Here is a 26,935-nt window from a genome sequence, read left to right on the forward strand (position 1 = left end):
AATTAAACCATGAGAAAACTTATGTATGCAAGAAATGATTGAATTCGTGACTCTAAATGCAAAATTTTTTTAACTCAATAATGGGCAAATCTTTGAATGATTTATAAGTTACCTTCTATAATATTTCGAAGTCTATGGAATAATACACAAACACAAGAAACTTTCCGGTAGGAACTAACATTCCACTACTGGCACTTATACGATAATAATATGCCAATACGGTATTTATTTAATATTACCATAATCTGCGTCAAAAATAGCATGCAATTTAGGTAGATTTTTTTGCACGTAAGAATGGTTAAAAATAAAACCACCTGCTGCAAATTACTTCGTTATTAAACCCTCACTCTTATAATAGTTTATTGTCCGATTGTGAGTTGTTCCTCGTCTACAGACATAACGTGATTGCGTTAACCAAGTGAGTAAATTTCAAATATATCCTTTAATTTGAAATTGCGGTGCAATTGAAATAAAAAAAAAACACTTCAAATCTGAAATTGGTTCGATTTATTAATATACATAATGACCCAAATAATTTTAAAAAAATTCAAAAAAGCATTCCTCGAAGAATAATTGTTAGATAATTTGCAGACACTTACCTGCTAGTATCTTCTCATGATAGTAGGTACTTGTCTACTTATATGGGTGCCCGCTCAATATTAAAATATATACATTTGGGACATGCGAGTTTGTTTTAAGTACTGATAGTACCGTTTACGTAATTAGGCTTAAAACAATTAAATTATTGTTAAGTCTAGCTTTTCACTCATGATTTGTAGGCATGAACTGAATGCGGTGGAAAAAATGGGGTAAATATTTAAAACGAAAAAGCAAACAAAGACTGACGTCTTTAATTTTTCCAATGGTTTTGTTTAATTTATGTTTCGTTTTGTGAATTAGCTTAAGAGACAGTAAATTAACTGACAACTTAATGTGATAAATAATACTTTTAAAAATACTTTTTTTAAATGAAAAAATCTCTAAGCAGAAATATATTGACATCAATTTTTCGGCTCTAAAAATAGAGTTTAAAAGGTACTCTGAGTTATTTAATACTAATAATGTAGAAATTAATCGTGTTAATTCGTTCCTAAAAAAATCATTCAAGTTCTAAAACTGGCCACAGATATTAGCAACAATAACATCAGAGTTCTTAAAACCGTTATAGACTAATAAACTCTTATATATAAGTAGAAGATATAATGCCGATTAGAAATTCCATGGAAATATTTGTAAAATAACGCAACAAATTATAATCAATCTACTTTGAATGGTAATATATTGTGCCTTGAAGAGGAGATTACAGAGGTGAAATGAAAAAGATATTTGTGGGGAACGAACGAGATTGAAAGAAGAAGAATTGAAAAAATGTTAATTTTGTGTTCTTTACGTACGTGGTGAAAAATAAAATTGACAAAATATGTAGTCATAAAATAATCTGCAAATAGAGTCTTTGCATTAAAAAATTTTAGGTAGCACGATACCTTTGATATTGTGTATGAACAGTAAAAGGCTCATCTTCATTGGTCAAGAAATAGTATATGACTTGGCAAAGCGCGCTGAAAAGTTCATATAAAAAGTAAAATTTTCCAAAAAAAATATAAGAATCGAAAGGGTCCGCCTCAGTAAGTCTGCTCAATAACCACTAGTCTATAAAATTTTAAAAACATAATAAACTAAATATTGGACGTAAACAATCAAATTTACGTCTAGATTACGCAATAAATGTTTCACAATTTGATAATGCACAATTAAACAACTTTAGAAGATGCGAAGTTTTGAAAACCGAAATAGCGATTTAATAGACCTTCCAAGTAAATGGGTTTCAAGAACAACTATTCCTGGGGTACTTCTCGCAAAGATGGTAAAATTTTTAATATTTCAATTTTGTTGGCTAACAGACACTGGCGTATTGGGCCACAATATTATAAGCATTTTTTAAAACCATTTTTAACTAGTTATATAAACTTTTTATAAATTCGGGAGGCACAGGATTTGCCTTTGGAAGCTGACACAATCCATATGTGAAAGAGTACAAATTTAATGGGTTTTAGAAGTTTTGATTTTTGTTTTGTGGAAAAACCTGAGATTGTAAAAATATTTTCAACCTAACGTAACTTCTAGTTAAACCGGAAACTGACCCTTATCTAATTTTTTTAAATGGATCATGGCCGTTTTTTGAACGAAAAGAGTTTTTTTGTCGAAAATAAACATGTATAGTCCATCAGGTGTTCGATCTTTAAAGATAAATGGTCAGGAAATAATGCCGCAGGGGGTGGCATTTGAAGAACTTGATAAAGCACGCAAAGTCTTTATGAGAAAGGCAATTAAGTAAGATATCAGTCTTCCCTATAGATTCCAAAATTGTTTTTTTTTTTAAATAATTCATACAGCAAAATCAAATACTTATAATACTTTTTTTCTAAGTACATAGTTCCACGAGTCATGTATAACACGAAAGTCATAATCCAATGTTTTTGACTGGAAAACCCTTTCTAATACTTTATCAAACAGTCAAAAACAATATGCAGCTGATAAGTTATTCTAGCCAGTTTTTAAGTGTTTGTTTTATCACTAGAAGCGAAAACACGTGAAATTTGATCAAATATGTCTCAAAATAACATAACAATCACGTGTAGGCACAAAATTGCGGGGTACACTGTTCTGGGATTAAAGGTTGGTGAGAAACCGAAATTGTTCACGAAACAGCCACATGAGGAGTTGAAAATAATTTGCGTCATAACGTTTTAAATAACTTTTTTGGCTAATTACCAAAAGCAGTCTCATGACTAAATCGAACTAAAAAAATGTCACATTTGCATATTGAGATATGTGGCATTTTATGAGCCGTGAAATTCTAATAGCTTACTTAAGCAATACTATGGTATGTTGCTACTTGAAAATTCATTAATAAAGAATAACAATCCTTCCGAAGTAAGCTCTTTGTAAACAATTCCTAATAGGTCAGACTTGGAATTTTTCCTACTTTGCTCGTCGCTTTAGAACAAATATTGGCAGTATTTCAACAAAAATCGTTCGTATACATTGTTTCAAGGGCCGTTCAAGGTACGTTCGGCTAAAGCTAAATTACACTACTTTGTCCCAGGCATCACCAATGCTTTATCTGCGCCTTGAACCTCTAAAAACAACGGTCAATTCGTAATTTTATCGTCCAGCCGGGTCCAGGTGATATTACATTCTAAGTTCAATAAAGCACGGTGGTTTAATGACTGAAACTTTGTAGTCTATTCGCATCGGAGGTAGAAAAGTTGAAAAGAAATTCGTCAAATAAAAAAAAGGAACAAACTGCTGTCGGTCTTTGAATGTGAGTGATAAGGAAGCGTAAACAGATGGTTTTCCAAGTGGAAAGCCATGTTATTGTGTTTGACGACTACTGTTACACTTTGGTGACAATTGGTTATTAATTTAGTCTAAACAAACCGAGCCTGATAAGTAAATGGATTGAATGATGCAGTAATAGGCTTGTTGTAACAACAATGGGAATCACGTTGAGCTAGAGCCAGGCAAGAAATCGGGATTTACACAACAATGACTGATTTTGCGTCAGCTATTTCGAGCAAGTTTGAATAGATGGAAAAAATGGTTACGTCATCGAATAGTCTTTTTTTGCAAGAAAATTACTTTTTTTCACAACTGTTTTAGTCATTTACGACTGAGTCTCAGGAATAAGGAACGGATTTGTTGCATGACATCATTGTGGTAAAATAACAAATGGGAAATTTTCTAATCCCAGTAACATCACGAAGAAAAAACTAAATTGGGAATTATAATTGCCGAGCTTCGATAGTAAATTTTTGTTTTAAATTTATTAATTTTCTAAAAAATCTATAATTATTTGTAATATGGATGGTGAGTCCCTTATGTGTGTCTAGAAAATTAACCCTTTTCTTTCGATTAACAGTTAAGATTAAATATTTATAATTTCTTGTAGAGACAAATAAGTCTTTTTCCATGGAAAGGACAAATGTGTATGTCAGAAGTAGTTAACGAATGTTATTGTTTTATAAAAATATAGAAAGACAAACTAACTAATTTATTATTACTCAACCGCACCTCTGTCTTTCTATATCTCTCCTTCCTATTTTCTGCTCTCGCCTTTCCTTCTCTGTTCTCAAGACGTCTAGTCCCAGAAGGGATTCCCCGACAGTCGGTCAATTGGTAGCAGCGCTAGTAGTAACTTCGTTCAACCATGCTTCATCCTTAGATAATGCTGTCAGTTTGCCGGTCATTATCGTTTTATTAAGTCTATTGCCATAATACTAAAATTTAAGAATTTCTAAATTTCCGACAGATACATATATCATTACAGCTGATGCGGAAAATGAGCCGCGCTCATTCTGCGGATAAAGGGAGATCTGAGTTATTTTCGAGTCCCGAAGCTACTCGATATATGTACGTACAGAACCATAAACCTCTTTTTGACACAATTTTCTGGATCTGGAGAATGGTAGAAAAGACATCACAGTAAACTGCATGCCTTATGATTCTCTTTTCAGAGCGAGTTGTGGGATCATGTTTGCATAATTTCTTAAGCCGAACCAGAACTCTTACTTAGGCCGCTCTAAAACATTAGCATTCCTACTTAAATAATTTAATTTGCGGCATTTGGTGAGAGCAATGCTGGCCTAATTCTTAAAGTCGGTCGGTGTACAGGGTAACCAGAAAATTTCTACACAAGCTACTTGTATGCTTTAATAAATTATTCGTCAATCTTTCTCTTAACATACTGGAACTTGTGCTCAGACTTCAAACCTGATCTTCACCTACAACATGCCCTTTTTCGGTTTAAAAATGCGATGCCTTGTTCATAACAGTTTCCTTGAATTAAAATCGGAAAAAACCTTGTCGAAGATCAAGATATTGACATAAAACATCTTGTAGATATGTGTGGTTGTTGATGAGACGTGCAAACTAAAACCGTTATTTAATTCGCAATGGTTCGCAATTTTCTCGTATATTCAACGTCCTTGACATCAAGAATAGCATCATACTGTTATGTTATTGTATTTACATATTTTTGTCTCAGTGATGTTTCATATTATATCATATTTGGGTGCAAATTGTAAACTTTGCTCAATACTGCAAGATTTGAATAAGGACCATCAGTTTCGAACCAAAAATATGATTGAAAAAGCATTGACTTGGATGGGCCTCTTTGTTTATTTTGGATCTCACTGCCTATAAAAATAAACGTTGAAGCTGGATTTGTGCCAGTATTTTTCGGCAAGTGTACGAAAACCTTATTGTGGAATTTCTATCTTCTCCGGGCGCTTTACTTAGGATTTTTCCTAAGCAAACTTTCGTGGAATATTCCCGCAATGAAATTAAATACTCCCTGTTGGATTTCTCTTGTAAGAACTATATCAAATAAAATGAATAATTAATAATTGTTAAAGTTCTTAGCTACCTACCTAAGGTGCGTTTTTTGCTTTCACTCGCTATAGGGAAAGTGCTGGATTAAATTCAATGATTTATGACATGCATTCATAAGATTCTAAGGTCTATTTCAATAATAATAGAACAAATTTGATAACATTCTCAACTAAAGACGTATTTCTCTAATACTCGAACAAGGCACGTACCTTCCTATTGAAATTTGTTTGAATAATGAATTTTTATTTGGCAAATTACAATAATGGCGAGAGAAGCTTTTGGGTTTATTTCATTTTGGAGCTGCAGGTTGGTCTTTGAGTAAATTGTAAGGTGGATTTCAATTATACAAGAATTATAGGTTTTCGTTGTAATTGTAAGAATACCAGTGAGGAGGTATATGAAGTTACACTAAAATAGAAAGAATAATTTATGAGCGACATATCGAAAACTGAGAGCTTCGAGAGAGCTTCTTATTTTTCAGTTTGCTATTTGTTTCAAGGCTTCATGAGCCGTTACTGAGGAATTGCGTCTTAAAATGCAGGCATTGGAAAATTTACTTCAGACAGAAAAACCTGAGTAAGATCTTGAAGTAAATAGACTCTTTATCTTGTTCATACATTCCTTGTTGGAACAAGCAGACTAATAAAAATTTGAAAATATTATGTTAGATATATTGAAAGGGAAATGAGGCAAATATTACTATTTAGAGAACAAATGGTAAAAAGTTAAAATTAGCAGAGCAAATGGAGCTTTTGCTGATTTTTGTTAGATTGGTAGGTTCTTTAAGAAAATATGTAAAACTTAAGCAAGATTCAAAGGTCGAGGTAGGAAAACTGGCAGAATAGAGCTGATCCAAGTTGGAAACTTTCTATTATTAAAAGTTTGATTAATGGTTAGTTCTAATTGTAAGGTCGAAAAATCGGGCCTCAAATAAGTAATTTTTGCTAATTTTAATAAGCACATTTTCCACAGTAAATTACAGAGATATATCAATAGGGACGGGCGGGAGAATTGGTGATAAATTCCTTTTCAAGATCGATCTTTTCACCTTGGCTGAGCAGTCGAATCAGAATGAGAACCGCTTGAAAGAATCTAGCAGGAAACTAAGAACTTTTTACTTTAACACTGTCGAACAATTTTTAAGGAGGATTTTTCCACATATATAAGAGTTTTCATAGAGATAGTTAAAAAGTTTTAAATTTCGGTGATAAATTTCCGTTCATCTCGTCTATCTCCATGTTGGAAGGATTAGAAGCAGAGGCATGTACGAGTATATATGGAGTTTGTGGAAATTTATGGGAATCTTTAGTAACCCGAATTAATCTAAGAAAAAACTAACACAAGTGACCTTAACAAAAACTTTTCAGGGATCTTTTTCGAGCAGACTTTCACTACTGAAGTAACTTACATAAGAAATTCATGAGTAATTAAAATTGAGTCATTTGAAGAACGACGTTGGATTTTTAGTCACTTCAACAGATGTGATCAGGGAATATAGTGAAATATAATGAATCGTAACTTTAGATAATATTACAAAAGATCAAACTGAGTGACAAACTTTTAGATTTAAACTAATAAGAGTTAAACAGGTTAATCCGAATTTCTCTGAACTGCTTTAAACTAGTAATTATTGAAATTTATTAATGTAATTATTAATATTGTTATAACATAAACGATCCTTGAATAATCGAAACTGACTTAATCGAATTTTTTACCGAATTATGTATTAATCTGACCCTGACCTGGTCAAACGACTAGATATGACTAAATAAGTTTCTAGTTTAATTGGAATGGGAGCGAATGAAAAATCTCCCTAATCGTTATTTAATGTACATTGCATTCAACCTCAAATGTTCAGGATTATTAAGGAATTAATCGCAGACACCACAAATCACAATGAAAACTTTCACTCTTTTTTCTGAGTTAGGTCTGCTGAGGTTAACAGGTCTGACAAAAGATTGTTTAGAATTCTTGCCTGACCCAAACTAAAAATTTAAATGATTACTACTAAAAAGAACTGACCTACTTCAAGGTCTACTCGGGCTCTAACTAACCTAAGTTCCTTTGAATCCAAAATTTAGAGAGGTCCTTATTAACCTATATTTTCGGAAACCCGCGATTCAAGTGAATTGAACTGAGCGGGGACTTTTTAGACAGATTCGCTAACTTGAATACGAAACTAACATAGCTCTTGACTAACCGAAAAATGTGTATAATTTTTGAGAGAAATATTTCAGGTTTCTCCTATTAACTTTGATCTCAGTGAAAGCTTCCCAGATTTCTTCGTTGATCTGAATTGACCTTGTATTTGCTAAAATGTTGCCTAGTTTGACTGAAATTTGCAGGACTTTTCACTAACCCTAATAGAAAGATATTTTTTCACCTACCAAAAGCTTTAACATCAACCAATCAAAGTTAGATCCAAACCGTCTCGAACGAAAACGCATTCTTCGCAAATCCAAGCCATCGCAAACGAAAATGTTTCAAAACATTTGGCTAACCTGAACTAACCCGATGCAGAATATTACAAGACCCTCCTTTAATTCAAACTGCTTTAAAATTGAAATACTCACTGACTTTTGCTGCAAAGGGCTTTGCCTGCATCAAGTTTGGCATGCGCGCAATCACCTCCTCAGTCCTCTCTAAGCACCGAACCGAGGTCCTTCGCGAACCACAAATCAAAACAACATATCCGTCCTCATTTTTTTTTAACAACCGAAATCACTGAATTATGAAATGATATTCCGGTGTTTTATCGCTTTGAAGCTAAAATGACCCCCAATGAGTGGTAACAAAGCTTATGAAGACGAGTCGAGATCAAAAGTCCGTGCCCAACACATGAGCAAACGGTCAGCCTCAGGTAAACTGATTTGGATGCTGAATCGTGCGATTTGTTCGCCCTGATGGGAAAGAAGATAGAACTTGTTTGACTTAAGGAAGATGAGCCAAGGGATTTGATTGGTCGCTCGCGGCCGGAGTAAAAGTCGAAACCCGCTATCAAACGATCTTTTAAACTTGACCTCCTGCTAGTTATTCATGTGCGTCTCCTAGACGCGTTATAGACAATTCTGAAAGCGTTTTCAGAAGATTTTTTCCCTTCAAAAACAAACTGGCCTTTGCGGCTTATAGACAGCCAATCGACATAAAAACACACATAGAAATTACGTACTTAAAGACGAGGCGTGGCGGAAAATAGCCTGGTCAGTTTAGTGGTCATGTATGTCGACGGACCTTTGCTATTAATAGAGCAGTCTTGCTATATTTACCAGTCGGAACTGGACTGACTGGAGAGTTGGGGAAATCCAGTTTTTCTTTATTGCCTCTTCGGTTTATTTGTTTTCCCATCGTCCTCGAACGTCTAGTCAGAAATCTAGGTTTGGATAGACGTGCGACGTGTTTACGTTCTTAGTGGATACAATTCTGAAAGGTTAATTTTCCTAGTTTGTTTATGTAGAAAAATAATTTCAGTATTTGGTTAATGGAGCGCATATATAGTGGAGTAAGAGATATGTTTGTTCAAGGTGAAAAGTCTTTAAGTGCCATTCTCTACGTGACTGCAATTATAAACGTGATAGTTGGGACACATTAAAAATTGATTTGTTTTTAGTCGATTTGAATAAATATTAAGCCAAAATAAGGCTTCAATTTATGGGCTGAGAACAAAGAGAATGGGGAAGTTTCAGAAAAAGCTAGAAGAGTAAATTAGACGCGGAAAGATAATTAATTACTCTGCAATAGATTACTTCTTTCGATCAATTGAGATTAATCGAAAGCTAGGATGAATTAATCAATACAAAATGGAGCTACCGTTGATTGCAAATAAGGGAAGCATGCTTCGTAAAATGTTCGAATATATAGGGTCCGCTTTTGAGAGCTGGCCCCATCTATATATGGAGAATTACAAGTTTAATGCATTTAATGAAGTTTGTATTTTGGTTTTGTGAAAAAAAACCGGACATGGTAAAAATATTCTCAACCTGATATGACTTCCGGTTACATCGGAAACTGAACCATTCCTTTTTTTTTTTTAATGAAACACAGTAGTTTTTGTCAGTGAAAATGAGCTTTTTGTTGATAATAAGCATAAGTTTCATAATAACACTGTACCGATTCTAAATTTTTTTTGTTTTATTTAGATTTTTACGACTTTTTTCACACTTGCTAAGATTTACTAAAATTCAATTATTTACAAAATAATTTGATATAAACTGATGAAGGAAATTTTAAATTACTGGAAAATGAACACGTTTTTATAGGCAATTACCAGTGAAATTAATTTACATGCAATTAAAAAATTAAGAGAGATATTTGAAAAAAATTATTTGAAATTTAGATTTTTTATTCAAAAAAGTGATTTTGTCAAATAGTGTCCTACAATTAGTTTTGGACCGTTGGACTAGTAGGGAAAAATAAATATTATACGATACACTTTATAAGTACCGAAAACTAATACTTTTTGAATAAATCGAAAAAAAATCTAAACTATTTTAACCTGCGTAGGTAATAGTTACATCAGTGCGCCTTTACACGATCAAATTGCTTAATGTTTATTTTATAATAACATAATAAACCCATGTTTACTATCAACAAAAAAAACGCTTTCACTAAAAAAACTCCCATTTTCTAGATAAAAAAATGAAACAAGAGTCAGTTTCTGGTGTAACCGGAAGTTATATCGGGTTGAATATATTTTTACAATGTCAGGCTTTTTCAAAAAACAAAAATACATTAAACTTGAAATTTGCCATTTACGGATTGACTCAACTCCCGAAGGCGGAGCCTGTGTAAACCAATGAGTATAGCACGCTAGCGGATAAAATAATAGTGTGATGCAGTTAAAGTTGCTTTATGCGAAACTTGCTTGTTTTCATTCTAGAGGGTGCCAACATATTTTTCTATTTTGTATATTGGGGAATAAATCTAACAGTTGTAATATCCCAATTATAAATTGCTGATAACTTCAAAAAACCGCAAAAAACAAAATCCAATGAGCTTAAGTTTGGGCTTTGTAGTGCTTATAGATTGTCAATACCCACACTAATTCATCGATTTTTACTCTTATTCATTTACAAGAACTCCCTTACGAGTATATGGAAATGAGCAGGATTGTCATCTTGTATGAAACCAAAACATTGTCTTAAGGCTAGAGGAACAGCTTTTAAAACTAGAGGTAACTCGTTTCTCAAGAAGTTTAAGTACCATTCATTATTCAGTTTTGCCGGAAGTTCAACTGGTTTCACAACATATGATTTGAAAATTCATGTTGAAACTGATGTTCTCTCATTAAATAAGGATTTTCTGTCTTTGTAAGTATCGTTATTTCTCCTATTAAATATACCTTTCCTTGTAAATGTAGGCTCCTCGCTGAACAATATTTTATTAAAGAACGATTATTCATGATGTTGCTTTCAGAATAACAAATTACAGAAATCAATTCTGGGTTGCAAATACCTTGGCAATAAATTTTGAATAAGCGTAAAATGGTATGGAAAAGCAAATAGCTTCTCTTTGCATAGAGATCAAGAAATTAATTATTTGCTGACCTCCGTCGTCTTAGAGATACGTCTAGTGTTAGTCTCTGGATCCTCCAGCATTCAGACGAAAAATTCCTCTTTCTGATTTACAGTAAGAATTTTTGGTCTTCCGTTATATGACTGCGAACGAAATGAACTAGTCTGATCCACTTTATTATAAAATTGTTTGTGAGTTGGATCATTTCGTTGTTTACCATTGAGCTAAATTTCCAGAAAAAAAAATATCATTTGGTCTTTCTATTCTTTTGACGAAAAAACTTAAGTCTATTCATAAAATGCAAAAAAAGCTTTGAAAATGTTTTGATAGGGTTGAATGAAAAAGTAAGCGAATTTGTGCTATTTGTTTTACAAGAAAAAAAGTTCAATTTTACCTCCAAATTATTTTCTCGTGCCCTATCTTCCGAAATTTGAATTCCCTGTTCAATTTAGCACCATTTTTTACACATTTTTCCGCATTTATCAAGAAATGGTATATATATCACCTTGTTTGATTTGATAACATTTTGTGAGTCGTAGTCATATAGATTCTAAAGAGCATCTACTATACGCAATGGGGCATTATCAATGAGATTTTCAAATTTGATTGCCCATCCTTGAATCGAATCCTAAGTGAAATTTTATGACGTGATTTAAATCAGCCATGAAACTTCTCAGTCTAGATCTCATAATTCCACCGGAAAGATTCCACCCTGTACAGGGCCATTCATTCTCGGCGGTCCACACATTGGATTCAAAACCGGTTGGGCACAGTGAAAATGTATTTTACCAATCTAAATAAGAATGCATAAGGTACTACAAAAGCTCTATATATTTAAATTTAGCAAGTGCAGCAGTAAGCATAAATTTCAAGAATTTCAAATTTGGTTTTTAATTTTAATTTACGACCACTTCATTTTTTCAGAAATCGAGATAAAATTCTTTACGTACAGGGTCACTCAAATCTAAAATCACACGCATATTTTGCGAAACTGGTCGGACATAAAATATATTTTTTACAAAACTAAACCGGAACGTATAAGGTATACAGACGCTCTACACATTTAATATAGGAAGCGCCGCCGGGATTTAAGAAGCACGTAACATGTCTTTTTTCTCTCAAAACTTTGAAGAGCGACAAATTCCGGCCACGTTTTGTATATAAAGTTTTTTGATACCTCTTATAACGCAGATGATGATCATAGTTTTATAATAAAATTCAATATGTTATGATTGAATTTTTCTCATGTTTAAATAGTAAAAATTCAGAAGTGCTCTGCAAATTTACAATAAAAGACTATACTCATTCGCTCCATTATACAGAGCGTTTCATAATAGTACTCAATAGAGAGATTACATGCAAAAAAATTCCTACCAACATGTGTCCCTAAATGCTTTGCCAGCTACTTACAGGGTGATTTCCGTCGTTCGGTTTTGCCGACGATACAATTATGTGGCGTCGCCGAGGTGCTTCTGTGTTGGGATTTTGGTGAAAGTTGTGTTTAGAAGAATGAAAAAATGGTATTCCAGAAATCTCCATTTGCTGTAGCCTTAGTACGATTAATTATAATTTTTAAGTGTAAACTCAAATAATATTGGACCGCAATGCGATAAGTGGTAGTCTCTGGCTACCTCTGGCTGGTTACTCACTGGTTGAATCACATCACCTCCCCGTGTGGTCTAGAGCTAAGGGGTTCTTGTCGAGATCATTTAGTGTCTTTTTTTAGTGCTTTAGTAGTTGACCCTTTCGGCTTCATTTAAACTGGAAATCTCTTCTCACATGTACAGAGACTACCATGGATATATATACACACCAACGTTTTGCAAGGAGATTGCTCTATTACAGCTCTGCCAATCACGAGAATTGCTTTTATTTGGAATGTTATCTTCCACCGTTCTGTTCAGATGTTTACCATCCAGTGTCTCTTTTTTTAAGTCAACAAGAAATTATTTAAGTGTGTTGGAATTTCATTGATAAATTTTAAATTTGAAAATAACTACTAAATCACAAAATTTTAAATTCATCCCACCGTTCCTACTTCAAATACTCAATCTCGAAGGCTCTTTTTGAAGTTATTTTTAATCACATCTACAAACCAATTAAAGTCTTCATAATATTTATAATTCAAAGAATAGCTAATTTTAGCATATTAGCAATAACAATGCAAATTTATGCGCTGATATTAATAAACAAACGATAGTTAAATGACGTTCTTAATTTCATAAATAAATTTATTAAATAAATAGTTGGCTTACAAGATAATTAATTCGTTGCTTGTCAAACCTAACTGGTTATGCAACAATAATGATCATATTTCTTCGAAAATACATAGCTTTGGTATAGTATTAGGTAAATTAATATTCAATTAAGGATTTATTCGAAGAATATACTAATTTTCTTGTTAAAAACAGAAAGTGTAGTTTTCCGTCGGAGTAGTTACGATATAGCATGCAATTATAAACGTAAATTTGCGAAAAATGGTGAAAATATGAAATGTTGGTTATATTCAAACGAAGTTGATAAGAGGACCAAAATTTTTGTCTGTTCTCGGAAGTATTCACTTGTTACATTTTTTGGAAATGAACCTTAGCTTCACTACTGATGGCGTTTCTAAAAAGAAATTTTTTCCATAGATCACAATTCCATGCGACTGTTTCTGTAATTTTTAATTATTATTTATTTACATTACTTTTACATCAAACCTTCCGAAAACATCGACTACAGACCTGCATGGGAAATCATCATGTACATTTCAACACGGAAGTTAAACTACAGTAAGCGCCGTAGGACGCTGTTGATGTGAAATTCTCTCCATTTCTATGAACTTCGCTGTGATGAACTGGAAAGTGGCTATTCTCAGCAAGATTGTGCATCTACGCACAATACTGAACCACTTTTTACATATTCTAATACTGTATTCTAATGGCCGATAATCAGTAGGAATACAACTAATGATTGTCCACCAAGGTCAATTACTTGCAGTCCTTACAGTCACAAATTAAAGCCCGAGTCATTCGACGAGTCGAGCGAAGCTCACGCTCACATTAAAATGAGCGCGGCAACCATTACAGCCCGTTTCATTACTAGAAGTCTCACGACATTCGTGCTCATACTCCAATGAGCGCGTCCACCATTTGAATGCATAGGAACGTGGCGTTTACTTTAATGTGAATATAGTGATTACTTCTCAATGTATTAAATTTTGAGTTTCGTTTGAACGGAGCGTTAGCACTTAAACAGCCTCGATAATTCTGTTTTTGGTGCACCTGTTAGAAATTTAAACAATTTAATGTAATAAAATAGAGGAAAAAGCGATTAAATTAATGCGAATTATGTTATTTTGCATAATATTATAGGAAGGATTGAAAGACCAGAACGTTTGGGTATCGAAAATGAAGCAATACGTTTTAAATAGCTTCTACAACGTTTAATGTTTAGTTATTTGAAGTTATTGTTAAGTTACAGTTATTAATTAAATGGGCATTTTTTGTTTATTTCATAGTTTGAATTGTCCATTTGTGACAGTAATACCTAACGGGTGACCCATAGAATGTTTCTGGTCAGTAGAAGCTACTTCTTCGCACACTTATAGATTCACTACTTATTGCGGTTATAAAATGTAGAACACTGTGTTTTATATCGATCATAATTTTATTTCAGTTTTACTCAGGTTTATTAGAACATTTTGAAAATATTCCTTCATCTGTTCGGTAGTAAGAAAATCCCAATTCTCGTCTTGTATTGGGCAGTATATTTATAATTTCTGATTTACTACCTAATATGACTTTTTCCTCTAACAATCAACAGAATTATTTGTGGGCCAAGTGTTTACCGAAAACACATTTAACTTTTTTCGTAAATTGGATTTTAAATCATACTATTTACTATATGCAAATGTTGTTTTGGAAATCTGCACGATTTATTTTTTATGGGTCACTTTATCTCACACTTTGCAGGTCTCTTTGGCTATTACAATATTTACCTCACTGTTAAAATTCCTGCCTTCTCCTACTGAAACTTCACCACAGATAATTCTGAAAATCGCACAAGAAATAATGACTAACGATATGGCCGCAGTTGAAAATTTCCTAACAAAAAGTAAATTTATTTATCACCTACCTGATAATGAATAATTCTGAAGTGAATAAAATTCGAGACCTTGTTAGCATTCAAGAAGGTTTATTTGTATGCTAAACATATTCTTAGGCATTAATGCTTTTTTAAATTATTGCCAAAATTTGCTAATTTATGACGAGTTCTGTCGCTAAATCCTGATTTTAGCAAATTTTAACCCGTTCTAGCTATCCATCTCAGATTTAATAGCAGATTCATTTCAGCACTGCTTTAAAAATTCAAAATCTGGTTTTCCCCTTAATACACCGCAGTTTCGAAACTTGCACCAGGAGCTAACTAATAAACTTGTTTATCTATTAGAAGTTTTCGATTGAAAGTTCCGTGGAAACTTCCAGGATGATGGTGTTCCCAGCTCTCTGCATAATTGGCATACTTTTCGGCAAATTCGTTTAATAATAATCTGGCAAAATGTAACGTTGTTAGTTTAAAACATGATCAAAAATGCAAACTATGTCACTAATGTTATGCATGCGGACTGCAATGCAATGGAGAGGTATTCAAGCGGGAAATGGGTTAATTAAATTTCTCCTGGCCATGGCAGAAATCCATATCACTGAGTGAGATAAAAATGATAATTGTGCATGAGTACTCCTAATGTGGATCGCGAACGAAATGTTTTTGTAATTAATACCTTTGGGAATGTAAATGTTTGACTCAGGGCCGATTAAAGGGGGCGATAGCGTGTCAATTTAGAGTTGCCCAAAATGATGGAGGGGAAATCGATAAAGCGTCGTTATTCATTGAATTTTTAGTAAACATGGAAAAATGAAAAAACCCCATAAGGGTGGACCTTCGTGACCTAATTACTTAATGGGTGTAAATACCTAATTATATCGCTGTATTTATCAACATAGTCGTCATCTCCATACATGGACTTAATCGATATGTAGATAAGTACCTTCTAGCCACGTGTCTTCATTTGAATTTTAATAATATCCGCCGTCAATATACACTGTAACCTACCTCAGGGCAAGGTGAGATTTACTCAACGGTCGTTTGTAATGTACAATCTCGAACTTCAGAACTGACGTTGTAACTTGTAATTCGTTACAACAATGTAAGTTTAAATGGAGGTGATTGCTTCGAACGGCAAAAGATGCTGTTTGATCTAAAATTTCTAAGATGTTCAAAACAATTTTTATCGTTCATCTCAAATGTTAGGATTTCGGGGAAAGCTCAATTCATTTAGGGAAATTGTTGACCAGAGACCAGACAAATGTTAAAGTTACTCTACTAAAATGTCCGGAAAATGTTTAATAGCTATTAACTCGGTAATTCCTTCAGATTGGTCGGAGTAATTATCTGTTTGCTAGACGGCAATACTAGAACCTAATCATATTACCAATACACCATAAATGATATTAGCACAAACTTAGGAGGTAATGTTAATAGTTTCCGACAATCTGCCCAAGATAATTGCGCCATAATGTAATTGGTCAATTATGTTTAATACCTCAATCAAGTTCTCTTATGCATGAAGATATTTGACTGAAAAAAGGCAAACTTTGGTATTAACCCACGCCAATGACGAAAAGACTCAAATCTTTGTTTGTATATTCTCATCTGCAAATTTTAGTGATTGACAAAGCCTTTAGCATTTCTATAGTTTTTGTTAAACGACCACGTTTCCGAGTTTTCATCTGCAGGCATACACAATGAGCTGTGGATGATTTCCCAATTATTGTGAACGAAGCTGGGATTGCCGAATTCAAATTGAACTACACAAAACGTGAAATCCATGCAAAAAAAGGTCATTTATTTTTCCTTGTTTTTGTGAGCATCGAAATGTCTTGACAAATGAGCAATGAAGTGATCTCATACTCGCTTGATGTTTAAAGGAAATATTGCTTATTTTACTGTCTTTATTCCAAGAAAAGCAATGGCGTAATTCAACGGTCATAGTATCGCAATACTATTTTTCCATCGTCCATTACGGTTTTGCCTCAATTACTTGTACCGCATGTTAAAAAACCGGAAACTTCAGTTTTACAATTGCCCCCTCGCGAGTTCAAAATTTCCATTAACGCTAACAGAGAGGTTTGGTTTTAAGCCGGGGCCCAGGTTAACCCTGGACATATGAGGTTAACATGGGAAATCATTTTTTGTTTTTTTTCCGGATTATACAATTAAAAACCATTTTATATGGAAGTCATAGTATTCAAGGCCGGCGATCATTCCGCAGTTTGTCGAATCTGCTAAGTAGAGACAGTTTGGTTTAAAATATCTCCAAATTTCACAAATTTGAATATCTCACGTAACCGTTCGAGACCATGATTGTTCAAATTGGTTGATGGTCAATGTCTCTTTGAGCAATTGATATGAATGTTTTTACAACCAATGTTAAAGTTTGTCGTTTTTGTTCACTTACTTGTTTCGTTGAACTTTAATATGTAGGTAGTTGTTTAATTTATTTGTTTTCACTTTTTCTTTGTTGCATTTAAATTAAATTTTTTTTTTTAATTATTTGACATGGGATTTTTACGCTTATGTTACGGGTGACCTCATGCTTGTTTAATTCTGATCTTGACTCTCACCAATCGTCGCTTCGAACGCGGGGCATTAAATTTTTTTTTATTTGGAGGGGTTTAGAGCCAACACGGCCTGAACGCTCGTAACGATGGCCGGTCATGAGTACTATGAACTCTATGTAAAAGTTATTCAATTAGATAATTTGGGCAGGCGCAAAAAAAAAATAAAAACCGATTTCCCATGTTAATGTCCTAACTCCAGAGGTCGCCTGGACACCCGGCCAAAGACATTTCAAGTACCTATGCAACATATGAACTACTTAAGCGAGCTCTAAATTTAAGCCTTCAATTTTGATTCCTCAAATGGGCACTTAAATTTATGTAACGGCGGCTTTTGTATTTGAGATGCCAACATTGACACGGAGGAAGGATAAAAGAAGAAAAAAGCAGCTTATATGGTGCATAACGCATTAACATAATGCATAAGGTAGGAAGTTCATCCTTTCAACTTTCTTACTTCGCATTATGTTGTGCGTTATGCGCTATATAAACCCAACAAACACCTCTCAAACAAAGCACACAACCGTGCCCAATTTGAGATAGCTGCTTTTACGTTGCGAAATTTCCCTCACTGCGGTAAATATAAATTTAATTGAATCAATAAAAATTTAAAATTGAATAGCAGACCGACAGAAATTTTGACTAATACAGTAATGCATTTTATGCTAAGCTAACTTTACTAGAACAGAAAACAAATTTGACCTAAATATTATTTCCCTAATAGCCCTATGGGCATTCTAAAGTTACTAGGTTTATTCAAACTCATAAAGAGAATTTACTATTCCAATAAAATAGTTTTTGGGAAATACAATCTCAAGTGCCTCGATGGGGAATGTTCTTGCCCTAGATGCAGAAAGTGTTTTCTAGATCCAATATTTAACTTTCGAAAATACTTTCGTGTCAATATGTTGAATGTTTGTAAGGCTCTGCATTAGATGCAAAATTTTAAAAAATCATTACATTTCTGGTTTTTTTTTGACTGATGTTCCAATATCAAATGCACAATCTTAAATTGAGAAAGTAAATTCTTTCTGGGGGTTACTGTCCTTATCGTCCCATATCATATTCAATGATTCATCAAAGAGAGCTTAACAAGCAAATAACTAGGAACTTTCTGTAGATAATTGGAATTTGGGCAAACAAAAGACAACAAATATCTGGGAAAAGAAGGTTTGACGTATTGTATATAAATGAATTATTATGGTGTATCTCCAGATGGGTATAAATTATACAAAAAAAAATTGTTTTAAAAGATGTGTTTTATTATAACTAATAAACCTCCAGAAATGTTTCCCGATATACACTTAATAATTGGGTGCCTCAGTAGATTTGAAACACAACCCTAAAACTGTAACAACTTCTCCAAAGCCTGAAAATTTAAAAACTTATTAAGAAAAATCCCAAAATCGATAGGCACTTGGCGGAATAAATAGTAAGTAATGCCAAGGCTCCAAATAATTGGAACAAATCGCTTAACTATGAAACCAAATCATAAGACAAGAAGCTGAGCAGATACAAATACCACAAAAAAACGAAAAATAATGAAAAACTGAAAAAACGAGTAAGTAGGTCCTATCCAAAGTTAAGTGAGAAGAAAAGCCATTTATTGTAATGAATTCTCTTATGAAAATATGTATACAGAACCCTACTAAAAATGTTCTCATTTGTGCTTTGCAAAATTGAAATGTTCGAGAATTACTACAAAATTTATACAATGGATTGACGTCAAGCTTTCAATAATTTCACAACAGAATTTTATGATAATTCAAATATGATTTTGGAAACAATTATAGCACACAATACCTCATATACACGTAACAGCATTGCCCAACGTTCCTGAGCTATATAAAAAATATATTTGTTGAATTTCCTCCTATAAAATGAATTATTAATCTCGCAACATTCTAGAAGTTTTTCCATCAAAAACACTGGTAAAGCCAGTGACTTGCATCGTTCATTACACACACAAAACCCAATTCTCTATTTTTAGATAATAATTACACTACATGATTATTATTGCTTCCACTTTCATCTATAATTGAATTGTCTGATCAACTATGAACAGTGTTTTGCCCCATTCAAGATAATGAACATACCTATTGCAATCTAAAACCCATAAAATGTTTAATGCGTATTGATTAGAAAGCATTTCTGTGTTGCACACTTTGTTTTCAAGTCACATAAAACGTTATATCAATGGAGGGAGGAAAAAAAAACAATTATTTGGACATTTTTTGTTGCATACAAATCCAGCCCTGTATTTATTTGAATGTAACAATAACATAACTGATTTTTTACTGTGTATTTAGCGCAATATCAAATGATTTATCTAGCCATTCAAAAACAGGCATTGTGCATATACCTTTCATTAAACCGGCACATATGAGGTTAAAGAACATGCAATGTAGGCATCATTAATCATAGTTAAATTATAATTTTAGTTTATACCGGATTTTACACTGTTTGCTTAAACAATACTAGTCTTATTTGTAGCTGATGACAATAAGAAATTTGCCATAAAACTGTGTTCCATCGTTAAAACTATTTGCCTTTGTGATTTCAAGGCAGATCAAATTAGATTTCATATTCATATTTAACTAGTTAGCAATTTCGTAATAATTTTCAGTGCAAATTGATGAAAATCCGATATTAATGAGTGAACTAATTATTCAGAACGTGAGAAAAAATGTGGGATTTTGTATGCACAAAAAGCAAACAATAATTTGCAAACAATTTCCCAAATGCATGAAGGTGAAGCATGCAAGGCTGCACTTTAGATAGCGCCACGCGAGTTTATGACCGCATCAGCGAGATTTGGTTTGAAATTGCTGGCATTTTATGGTCCGATGGCACTGTTAAAGTAAATGGAACTGTAACCCAGAGACATCTGAAAATAGGGCATTACAAAGACTATTAAGTGCCAGGAATTACTTTGGGGAATCGTTTGGACATTTCGGATAAAGCTCGATTTTATTCGGGCTGTTTCTTCCTGAAGAGAACTGAAAAAATCTGACCGACTATCTGTTCAAGCTGACGAAAAATATTGCTGCGAACTCGAACTCCGAATGATCCCAGTATGTCCACTTGCAACATAAATACTATTTATTGACCCTTCAAATATCTACAACCGCAGCTGCAAAGCTAATAGGCCACTAACAGGCCACTATTTCACTAGATTCTAAATATTTTATTATTATTTATTACAATTGCTTCGTTCTTATAACCCAGTTGTGCTAGGAACTCGCTTTTCTACTTCATTCGAAGCCTCTAAAACTCTAATGTGGTTATTTAGATAGTCCGCAAACGATCTTAAGATCACGGATGGCTCCTTATAAATCGCAGATAAAAGAGAAGAACCAATGGCAACAACACGGCTTTTTATGCATAAATTAATTTACTTGAATTCAATGGCTTCAAGATATGGGAAAACCTATCAAAATGTTTGAAATTACCAAAATAATTTATGAATCAAAACAACAAACACGGAAAAAAACATGAGAATATACCGGGTTCAGTTAAACGGTATTTGATTTCCGTGCTTTCTGTAAACACGTGACTACTCTAGGTCTATTAAATCCAAAACACCGATAATATTATTAACCGGAAATGTTAGCTAATATTGATATTTGCTGTTGTGTCGCTTATTGAGAAGTTGTTATCAAATCTTTTGTATAAATTAATCTTATCTTGAAAAACTACAAATATAATATAATGTAATAAATATACGCGCACAATCAAAAATGATAATGGCAATGACTAATCTTAAGTAATTTTCAGGAATTATGACTAACTTATATTAAATAGTGACACACAAAAATCGATAATGGTGAATTTGAAGGCCGAAAAACGTGCACACTATCGGAAAGTGTGCGTGTGCTTAAAATTTAAGATATTTTTAGCAAACTTAACCATTTGTATTTTTCAGTAACTTCGAGGAATTTCCGAATTTCAATCATCACATTTTTGCACCCGAAAACGCACTATTTAGACTTCAAATATTTCCCTAAATTGATTTCAAATTTAGAGACTTTAGAGTATCTTGAGGCTTTGGAAAGGCAGTTCGAATTTACGAAAAATTTACAAATTTAACACGAAACCCCGGGATAACGATGATCAAGTTTTGAAATATGCCAAAAAGACTCTTTCATCGTTACAGACTGAAAATTTTGACAAACCGTCCCAGATCCTGTTATCTGCTTTTGTCACTTAAATCAGCTTAATATGAAAGATTGAAAAAAGGTTATCGGAAAAAAATTATGCAAATGTCTGAAAAACAAAGGGGAATAGATTAAAACTGTTACGAGCCTCAGTCGTTTAAGAAAATTTCAGGATAATCCAAAATACCAGTAAAATGCAAATTACCTGAAAATTTATAGAATCCATAGAGGATTGAGAAGGAAATCGTCTCTAGCAGTATTGCACCGAATAATTTATAAAATAGAAACAAAAAAACGCAAAATAATTACAATAACTGATAGATGATGGGTTTGAATAGAAAAAATTAAAAAGAATAAATACCAAAAATATGTTACATGTATATTTTAATAGTATTTATTATTTGAATCAAATTTCATTAATCCGTTTGTTCTCGTGATCAATAAAAATTGAAGACTCATATTTAACTTTGGCAGAGATGTAAGTACATATAATTTTTAAAAAAGTGCTGTTCCATTATTTCATGAATAGCTAGTAAATGGAAAAAATCGGATGGGATGGACTGACGAAGTGATCAAAGTCACACTTCGTGAAACAACATTCAATAAATTGAACAATAATGATTTAACCGCATATAATGAAAACATCCGCATTTTGAGAGATTTACTTGGTCTTAATTATTTGTAATTTATACTCATTAAAATATTATTGTTGAATGTGGAAGTAATTTTTGTATATTTCTGACAGAAGAATTATTTTAATATCCCAGGCAAATTGCGGTTAAAAAATACAAATGATTCCAATGGCCACGAGGCATGATGTTTATTCGTAAAACGTGGGTACATATACGTAATACATAATTTGGATTAATTGCTGTTTATTACATAAGAATTTCGTTATTTGGGAAATACATAATTCATACTAACATGTTTAATTTTTTCACATTCACATTAACTTCTAATGCGAAGCTCTTAATACGGTAATAAATATCTCATAAACACCCAATGCTCACTTCCTATCTAATAACTTTTTACTGATACTAGTAACTAGTACTGCAAGGTACGATCTATGATCGTATGATCTCATGAATATTGCAATGCGATACTCCATGGGAACTATTCGTTCATTTGCATTATCATGGAGGTTTTAAAGGTCTAATGAGTCTTACCTTGTCTCCCTCGTAAACTCAATCACATGGTGGTCAATATTAATTTGAAGAAGATTCTCTCACATTTTTAATTGGACAGTCCCAAGGCTATCCACTTCTATTTACTACTAAGAAGATGTCCGAACCGGCCGATTTTGAATCGGTTTTGGCAGCCGTTTCTGGTGTACTTTTGCCCGAATAAACTAGCGAAGCCGATTAAAGTATATCGGACAAGTACTTGTACTTTAGTTGCTTGTCATTTACAGTATAAACAAATAATGAGTGTTTTACACACTACTAATGTGGCTATCGGTCTAAGAAAGGGAAAGGTTGTGGGAGAATCGCATTTCAACGTGCGTCGCCGTTTACCAATGCCATTCAACCTAAACCCATGTTTAGTGTTGTTTATAAACAATGAAGTTGATTAGGATTGGATGGAATCACCATTTTCTACGAGATGACGTGGTCTTACCAGGTTGTTTTTACTTTCTTCTAGGATGAATTCTGAACAACGTTGTTTTTCCCAGTACCCTAAATGTCGCTTTGAGAATATTTTAGTAGGAATTCTCTTTTCTGAGATTTACTATTTAACTCGAAAAATCGTACGAAAGTAATCGTGTGCTTATTTTCTCTCTAGATGGGCTACACACCAATTTCAGAACGCTTATCGCTAGTCCTAAAATATCCATTATCGTGGTATATGTTCTTTCTAGCCGATATATTGCGATACTATCAGGAAACTCTAGATTTTGATCGAAAACGTTCTTGTCCCGATGACGATTTCGAAGCGAAAAAAGCTAAACGTTCTTTGCTAAATCAATCTTGGGTATAGTACACTACGAAGATGTGAAACTCTCGCCATATTTGTCAATAACCAACATTTATGTTGAAATATACTCAGTTTCACATGAAAGGCACCACCCAGTAATAATAATAATTAAGTCTAGCTATTTTGACATAATAATGTTTCATAATGGGCCATCAAATGATCGCAGTTTTAGTAACAAAGAGAGAACGTCAATGGTTTTTTTTTGTTATCAACTGTTCGATTTTTTAGTCAATATACTCGTATAGACAGGGTCATTCACAGGGAGTGTCCTATTAAAAGTTTATGGGGTTTTAATATAGCTAAAGATCTGAATTTTGGATGCTGATGTTATGGAGTTTGATCTGTTCAATTAAAATATGGTACCATTGCGAAGTTGCCAGATCTACGTGTAAATGGCGACGACTTTGTTATTTTAAGTGACACATCCTGCAATTTATTACATTTGTGAATTGCCAGGAAGATTCAAACTCGAATTGATGTATCATATGTCATAGCTATGATGATCCATTTTCGAAATAATAGTTTTTTATTTGGCTACAAACCGCTCTAAATTGAGAAGCTCACATTTTTTCAACTATTATAGCTGGAAAGCTCAAAATTTGCGCTACGGACTATTATTAGTTATCTGTATCTTGTAGTATTATAAATTGTATAGATTTACCTACAGAGCGTGGGAAAATTAGTACGATATCAAAACGATATAAATATGAGTGTTAAATCAGAACCTTAAATTGAGTACCCCATATTTTTGGACGGCATCTGAGAGATCAATAAATTGTCTATCGTAACTTATTTATTGTACTATCTATTGATTTATGCCATTCTTTCAGTAGTTTTTAAAATATTTTCAAAACTAAAACCTTTGAGAGTAAAGGTACCATTTATTAGTTGCTTTGATTAGCAGGCTATGGGTTACTATGGAAGCATTATAAATAAGCAATTGTTTTTTTTTGTAATATTCTCTATCGCAGGGAAAAATATCATTTTTGAAAATATTTGGTACATTTTGAGGTCGACAGTTATCGACTGTATACACAATATATCATTAAATTTATATAGGAAATGTTGGTATCAATTAGTGCTCACTGCACCAATAAAATGAATGCTCAACTTCTTTTCATATTTGAAGATGGATAGATATGACGTCTGGGTCCTTGGAATTGGCTACCCCGGTCACCAGATCTTACACCGCTTGATGTTTATTTATGGAATGTCATTAAAAGTGGAGTATACCGGGATGAGGTGCAAAATATTCAACAGTTAAAAGAACGGGTAAGAGAAGCATGTGACCTGCTTGATTCAAATGATCCCCACGGAACTACAGATATCCATATTATGAATTCAATCCACGAATGTCTCAAAGCACACGGTGGCCATTTTCTTTGTGTTATGTAGGTCTAGTTTATTATAAAAGATGTTAAAATTTCGTTTATTTTACGTTACTAACCCATAGTCTCGTCCTAATCAAATTAACTGGTAAGTGATACCTTTTACTCTTAAAGATTCTAATTTTTGCAGATATCTTAAAACGACTGAAAAAAATTATATCAACATACAATAATTTTTTATAGAGAATTTATTGATTTTTCAGATGGCGTCCAAAAATATAAGGTGCTTTATTTAAGATTGTGATTTAACACTGGCATTTATGTCCTTCTGATATAGCACTAATTTTTGCCACGCACTGTGTGTAAATTCAAAAAATTTATATTACTACAAGATACAGACAGCTAATAAAAGTCTGCAGTTCAAATTTCAGCTCTTTAGCTGTGATAGTTGAGAAGATATACGCTTTTCGTTTTAGAGCTGTTTGTAGCCAAATCGGCTTAAAAAAAATTATATTTCGAAAGCGGATCATCATAGCCATAGCATACAGTACATAAACTAAGGTTTAAATCTTCCAAATAATTCGAAAATGTAATAAAATACAAGATATGCCATTTCCAATAACAAAGTTGTTGTTAGTTACGCATAAATCTGATAACCTCGCAATGATAACAATATTTTAATTGAACAGAACAAACTCTATTACATCGACATCCAGAATTTTAAATCTCTAGCTATATTAGAACCCCGTAAACCTTTAATAGAACACTCACCATGAATGACCCTGCATATATTATTTAGTATTAGTATCCTTCGCGCAGCCTTTATCAAATGACATTTTCCGATAGAATAATGCAAAGCCACATACTGAGAATATTATTCGAAGATGTCTAGAGCAAGCACAAATGGAAATGCTGCCTTGGCATGCACAGTCATCGGACCTATCACCTATTGAATATCTCTGGAACATGATGACTAGCCTTTTTAGAAATTTCCTGAGACCTCCAAAGAACTTGGACGACGTTGAGGTAGGATGGAATGAAATACCCCCAGGAGGATAGTGATTATTTCTTGCAAAGCACACCACGAAGAGTACATGCTTGCAGTGCTGTACGAGGTGAAGTCACTCATTATTAACTTCTTAAATAATAAATGTTGTTTTTTTTTACTGTAACTCTGATCATATGGTATTCTATTGTGAAGTATAAATTTCTCAAAATTACAAGTCTTAATTATTATTTTTACTGGGTGGTTCATTCTATATAAAAGTGAGTGCATATGGTATCACTAGTAAAACGACTTTCTCTTTCTTTTTTCCAGAAGCTAAGTAATGTTAAATGGTTGAACAACGTTCAAAGAAAGAGGCTTTGGGGCTCATTAGTGACTGATTTGATTTCGACTAAGCGAAATTGACTCTGTCAATTGCTACTCCTGGGTTTGATTTATTTAAATTTGATAAAAGCCTTTAGTCACCTATTTCAATTGAGAAAACCATTGGCCATGGCCACGTTAGCTTCAGCATGCTTCGTATGTCCGTTGCCTTCCCTACCAAGGAATATAGGGTGTTCCTAAATTATTTAAAAAAATTTTACTAGGTGGTTCTACACACCAATTGCTACCATGTAAGGGAAAATACGGGAGAATTTAGATTACAAAACACAAGTCTCCAAAAATATAAAAAAATAATTTTCTCAAAAGGAGCTAAGTTTTCCGAAATTTTCTACTCTATAATTTTGATGGCATTTAATGTGTAGCACCACCTCCTGAAGTTTAGCTAGGTACTTCAGGGACACCATCTATATATGATGAAAAAGTTTTTATGGATAAATACAAATGTAATGTAGTAGTAGCAATTCGTAAAAGAAATTCAGAGTTTTAGCAAAAAGGTTACGAGGATGTTGGTAACACATA

General features: G+C 33.2%; 1 protein-coding gene and 1 long non-coding RNA gene across 7 annotated transcripts in view; one reads left to right on the plus strand and one right to left on the minus strand.

The window, feature by feature from the left end:
* Positions 1-23,145, minus strand: part of LOC136342138 (sodium-coupled monocarboxylate transporter 1) — a 43,791-nt gene extending 20,646 nt beyond the window's left edge. Inside the window, exon 1 of one of the 5 annotated variants that reach the window (XM_066287678.1) lies at positions 22,891-23,145. The gene's annotated coding sequence lies outside the window, so the exon portion shown is untranslated. Of the gene's footprint in view, positions 1-347; positions 442-599; positions 633-4,074; positions 4,233-7,967; positions 8,294-22,890 lie in introns of those variants that run through there. The other 4 variants (XM_066287669.1, XM_066287688.1, XM_066287696.1 and 1 more) reach the window with 4 other exon arrangements.
* Positions 309-26,491, plus strand: LOC136342203 (uncharacterized). Of its 2 annotated transcripts, XR_010732611.1 has the most exons (3): positions 309-418; positions 25,873-26,052; positions 26,345-26,491. It is a non-coding gene; the product is annotated as an uncharacterized lncRNA (long non-coding RNA). The 2 variants fall into 2 exon arrangements; XR_010732614.1 differs by lacking the exon at positions 26,345-26,491 and having other exon boundaries at positions 25,873-26,268.
* The last annotated feature ends 444 nt before the right edge of the window (positions 26,492-26,935 follow it).

This window comes from Euwallacea fornicatus, chromosome 1, assembly GCF_040115645.1.
Source record: "Euwallacea fornicatus isolate EFF26 chromosome 1, ASM4011564v1, whole genome shotgun sequence".
In the NCBI taxonomy this organism is placed as follows: Eukaryota; Metazoa; Arthropoda; class Insecta; order Coleoptera; family Curculionidae; genus Euwallacea; species Euwallacea fornicatus.